This window comes from Dermacentor andersoni, chromosome 3 (assembly GCF_023375885.2).
Source record: "Dermacentor andersoni chromosome 3, qqDerAnde1_hic_scaffold, whole genome shotgun sequence".
Lineage (NCBI taxonomy): Eukaryota > Metazoa > Arthropoda > Arachnida > Ixodida > Ixodidae > Dermacentor > Dermacentor andersoni.
The window spans coordinates 51,724,274-51,730,404 of NC_092816.1; positions in this window are offsets into that span (position 1 = coordinate 51,724,274).

Genomic DNA, 6,131 nt, shown 5'->3' on the forward strand with positions numbered 1-6,131 from the left:
ATCTATTAGGGAAGAGAGAGTTGTGCTCTTCCTTGAAAGATGTTTACGTAGGACGTTTCTGCTGCACCACGCTTCCATTTCCCACAGCTCTGCTCGGGTTGTGGCCCTCAAGCCATCCCAGCGTCGCTGCAGGAGAATCCGAAGTTCCTTTCGGAGTGAGGCCAGTGCCGGAGCAACTCCAGGCCCGCCGGACAGTGGCCTCGAGAGCAGGAGGATCGCGTCGGAGACGATTTTTATCTCCTCACGCTCCTCGCGCGCTCGACGCTTGCCCCAAGACCTGAAGCACTCACGCACCCTGACCTTCACGTCATCCCATTCCGTACCACTAAGATTCGCTGTGTTATGAAGCGATCGAAATAGTATGGATGATAGCTCTGCGGTTGCCTGCCTATCTTTTAGGAGACGTGGATTTAAGCGCCACGGTCTCTTTGCCTTTGGTACTAAGCTAGAATCGGCAAACCGCAGAATTAGGAAGCAGTGGTCGCTAAGAGCAGAAGGAATTAACCACGAGGAATGCACACTGGGAGCCAGTGACGATGAGATGTAAAAACGATCGATGCGGCTCTGCCCACCCCTCCCTGTCCATGTCATTCCTGACTGTCCAGAGCGAAGTAGGCGCCAAGCATCGACCAGTCCCAGCCCATCGACGAGCTGTCGCAGTGTAGCAATTGCACGCTTATCTTTACGTAATGGAGTCCCTCTACGCGAGAGGCGGTCAACTAGTTCTAACACACAGTTGAAGTCGCCTACTAGAACTAGTCGAGAGGGACCGACCAAATAGGGTTCTAATGTATCGAAAAACTCTCTCTGTTCTCTAGCCCGGGTTGGAGCATAAACATTAACAATTCGAATGCCACAATCAAGATCCACCGACAAGACGCGGCCCTCGGAATCCCTGGCATGGCGAATAACAAGGCCGTCGAAATTTGGCATCAAAACGATGGCCGTACCTCGGCTACCCGACGCGCCATAACTCCAGTAAGACCGAGTGCGAAAAATCCGGTCGAAGTGGCTGATCTGGCCTAGCCTATGAACGTAAGTTTCCTGAAGTACGAGAACATCTACCTTATTGGATTTAGCCAAATTTATAACCTCTAACTGCTTAGAAGCGCGCGACAAACCACGACAATTAAAGGTAGCTATAGTGAGAGAAGGAGCCATGTTAAAGGGGAAGGAATTTAGCTAAAAGCTAGGAAAAAAACAAAGGAGGACGAAAAGCTAGGAAATAAATAAAGAGCAGGCTAGTATTAGAGAATACTAGCCGCTAAAGACAAATACGCAAAGACTACCTATGAGAGAGTCTCCGAAATTGGAGACCCCTCATCAGTAGACTCATAGAACCTGTCTGACATCTCAGAGCAATCGCACCGAGCCCATTTGCAATGCGGACAAGGAGGGGAACTCTCCGTGTCCGATGGAACGTCAGTATCAGAGTCGGATGTCTCTACAGCACTGCGCTTAAGTTCTGGAGCGCCAGTCTCCGAGCCCTGGGAGCCACCTTCGTCCGAGCTCGACGCACGCTCCGCGGCCGCCGCCCTGGCAGCGGAGCCAGCGCGGTGAGCGCGCCGGCTCTTACGCTTATGGCCCGACCGGCTAGCAGTGCCAGTCGTGCCAGTCAGCGGTTCCAACGCGCCAGGGGTAGCGGCCGCTGTAGCGACAGGCGTACCAGCCACGGAGGCAACAGCGATGCCCGCTTCAACCTCCTCGCCCGCTCCCCCATCGCACGTTGCCGTGACAGACGGGGAAGCGACCGCGGTGGCGTCCACGGAATCGCCGCCGCGCTCGGCGGCTTCGACCACGCTCGAGGAGGCCTGGCTATCTCCTTCATCCAAGGCAGAGACCGTATCAGCTACCGGCGAAGCAACCGCTTCCTCAGCGGCAGGTACCTGCTGCTCAGGCCTCGCGGTCACTGACGAGTAGGTGCGGACACTACACGCCGAAACCGCATGGTCACCACCGCATCGTACGCACGCCGCGTCGCATGACGCGTGGCCGAACTGCTCGCAGCGCGCGCACTTAGGTGTGTCACACGCGGCCGCGTGGTGTCCTGCCAGGTTACACCTACGACACAACCTAACTACACCCTCGTACTCACACTGAACGACGCGCTCACCTACCCGAAGAAGGTTAGGAACGGGCCGCGCCATCTCTATCCGAATGCGCCGGTTTCCCGTGCCAACGGCAGGGAACCCGGGCACGCATTCTTCGGAGATCCCGTGGACCTTTCCGAAGACCTCTAGCTCGGAAACAAGAGCTTGGTCCGGAAGATCCGCGGGGTAGCCAAACACCCTAACCAACTTCACCCGCACACCTCTATACTCAAAACGAACTTCCACATCACGAACCTGCAATGCAGGATCAGCTGAGAAGCGATCAACCGCGGCCTTTGTCTTAAACGTTATCTCGAACCTTCCTGCACCAAAGTCCTGTACTGCCTTAAGGTCATTCAACGAAAAGCGCTTTACGAGCGCCTTACAAACATCTACATTGGACGCGCCTTTTGGAACTCGCCCGAAAAACGTGAGCGGCCGAAGCCGCGAAGGGGCCACCATCGCGGTGAAAACCACGTGGCGCCCGTGCCTAGCCGAAGTTTAAGCTAACACTACGCAAGGTAGGAAGCTAGAAACCCTCAGCTAAGGACTGGAAAAAAACGAAGGACAAAAAAGCCACCGGAACACCTCACCAAATCGATGAACAGCGGGTTGGAGTCTAGAAGAATCCGCACCTTACACCTATCCAACCATTCCGAGAGGGGCCCACGTGGAGGGTATCCGCAGCACCGAAGCGTGGCGCTGGCTAAGACTCCCAGGGGTAGTTCTAGTAGTGAAACACAAATATCCTTTTACATTCTGTGGTAAAGCGCGAAGCGGGACTGGGGACACAGGAAAAAAACAAGGACAATATAACGTGCGAGGCGCGCTGGGGGAACTAGAGGAAGCAGTAAGGCTGACATAGCATCTACTACACGGTTTTGGAGAACGTCTACATCAGGACATACCCGTTGCATGTGGCGATAAAATGCCACGGCCGTACAGTAAAATGTAGGTGCATTTAACACGCCCGGTTGAGCAACGGTTGAGGATACACATAATAGTTCATCGAAAAATCGCAGCATGCTGCGAGTGGCCGCACTATCGCATTGTGACCAACGCCAAAACTTGCTCACAGATTCTTTGTAATTTATTTTTTAAAATCATCCTTTAAAACTTGCTTTCAATGCTGAAAGTTCGCGACGTTAGCAAACGGTGTTCGTGACGTTTGCCTTTTATTTAAGCTTTTCTGTTGCAAAATAATTACGCCAATACGTCCTAATTTTTGATAAGCGCACCTTCGCGACGATGTTCCATTATCGACGTTAGTGCTTGCATCAGCCAGCAGAGGGCAGCCAGCGTGCAGGCTGCCAGCTGCGAGGTGACTTAGGCTGATCGCCTCCAGGGGCGCGACATGGCGCTCGCTGCAGCCTCTCACTTGCGGTTTCGTGCGCGCTACGCTATAGCTACATTTCGTCGTGCCTCAGTTGCGCGGGTAATCGTATGTATTGCAGATGCAAAAGTTGATATGGCTTGTACGGATAGCTCGCTTCAATTTCCCATTTACGATGAGCCCGTTGAAATGAATAGATGCAAAGTTAACTAATAGATATTTTCTTAATTAGTGGCTGACTAACGCGTATCACCCGTCACACCGCGCACGGCACCGCTGACGGCATGTTTGAAGTTTATTTCCTTTCTTCACTACAGAAAGAGGTTACAAGAGCTAAAGGCCATTTGGCCTGACAGGGGCTCTTGCTCCTAAGTGCGTTCGGCTTACATGATGATCCCATGTACGAAAAAGCAAATATAACAAGAAACAAGCAAGTACGATGTAGAAAATACAAAAAAACACGATAATGTGTACATTATACAATGACTATGTGAAAAGACATTTATGCTTCAATTCTTGTTTGTGCAATCACATTACCGCGCAGATTAAGGAATACATATATAGTGCCTAAAAAGCAATTTAGTGCGAGAGCAATTTATGTGTAAATAATTTGATAGTGTATGAGTAGGTTTTTTATACATTGCTTAAAATTAGGCGCACAGAAATCAATTTTTTTGCTCAACAATGTTTAGTAGCCTTGGTATTTGATAGTTTATATCCTGACGTCCGTAGTTAGTACGCGTGAATGGCATTTTCTTGATTTGAAAACGTAATGGGTATCGAAGAGAAGTGGGTATACTGACAACATGGAGCCTGTGTTTTTTATATGTAAGAGTAATCTATAATAAAATACTTGATTTGCTCGGATCAATAAATGTTTGATGAAGAGATTGTGTGTGGGTAAGTCACGCGGCCTACCATAGTAGTTTTCAAAAATTCGGTATACTCGTTTTTGCAAGCTTAATAACTTATCATAGTTTTTTGTTGTAGTTGTTCCCCAGATCAAGACACAATAAGTTAGCTTCGAGTAAAAAAGGGCGTAGTATATTGCTTTCTTTAGCCATAAAGGTATTAGATCACCTATTTTATATATACAGCCTACTACTTTGCTAAGATCATTGCAAAGCTTATTGACATGAAGGGTTCCGAAGGAACCCTTCTTTTATTTGAGAACAGCTATTTTTAGATATTAATTCATGTCTGCGTAGACACACCCGGTACATCCGTGAAGCGATGAATCGCAGGATCAGGTAAGTAGAACACGTAAAAACTAGCAGCACCTAGGGGAAAAAAATTCAGTGGCGATTTAACGGTAAATGAGAGAGAAATACATCTGAGGTCCAGGATCGGTAATTTAAAGCGGGCTCACCAATCAGCAAACTGCTGTTCAGGAGCTTGCTCGATACAGGTCCTGCCTCTTCGAGGACCGTAATGCAACTAACAGTGGTACGCAGGAGACCACTGTCCAGTGGCGTAGCAACAGGGGCGGCCGGAGGGCCGTGGGCCCCGTGTGCAAGGGGCCAGCGGGGGGGAGGGGGGTGTCATATACGTCTGAAGACACCCCTCTTTCCGCCGGCTACTACGGGTGGTGGGGGGACGGGGGTGACAGAAGGCCTATGGGCCCCGGGTGCCAGACGACCTAGCTACGCCAATGCCTCTGTCAGCCGCTACATGGCATATACACGACGAGAGAGACTTATATAATAACATGGCTCATCAACGTCCGTGTGTGCATACGTCTTTCTTCTTAACAGCAAAGCTGTTAGGAAAGGAGGTTTACCAACGGTAAACCTGTGCGACGACGTGGTCGCTATCACGCGTCAGTCAAAGTGGTCGTATGACAAGACCAGCAGCGATAATAGAGCAAGGAAAAATTAAAGAGGAAGCATGCGCCACGCGACTGAAACGAAACATGTCTGCCCAAAAAATGATCGGTACGTCATAGTGTGCCGTTGGTTTTAGCGCCAGCGCTATGCAAGCAGAGCCACCTTAGAACTTGTTCACCGTTTCTCTGCGATTTCTTCTAAAATTCATTATCTAAAAGCTTGTTATAAATGCTGTTAGGATAGGGGGCTCAATCCCATCGCTCGTAATCAGTTGTCAAGATTGGAGTCGGGCATGAATTAGAAGGTAGCTGGCCCATGCCGTCGTCCAACTTATCCACGCTGAGGACGTTGTTGAAGGGAAGGACTGCTTCTCATCGAGAACGAGTGATATGGGTTTATTTACACTTTCTACATGCAGTTCATCAGCCTAGCATGACCGCGAGAGAAAGTACATGAGTCTAACATGACTGCTTGAGAAAGAACACTGAGCAGCCGCACAACAGAGGTTTATAAACACTCGGTCCTCCCTCGATGCCAAGGTGAGGGAAAACGTTCGACCAGGCACCGTAGACAAGTTGACCAGGCACCGTCGGCGAGACGACCAGGCACCGTAGGCGCATTTTATTCCCCGAGCTGACCCCCGCAGAGCGCCCGCCGGCTGCCCATCTTGACCGGCGCGTAGGAAGGGGTCTCCGTAGACGTTCCCGCGGCAACTCCCCCGCTCATAGCAGATCAGATCCGCGGTGGCGGGTTCAGGCACAAAGCCTGCTTCGTCAAACTCGGCTCCAGCGACGGAGAGTTGAGGACGCCCATATTGCTGCCCACACAAAGTCGACTTAGTGATGCCGTGGCTAGAGGTTTGCGGCGGCGCTCCAGGAAAAG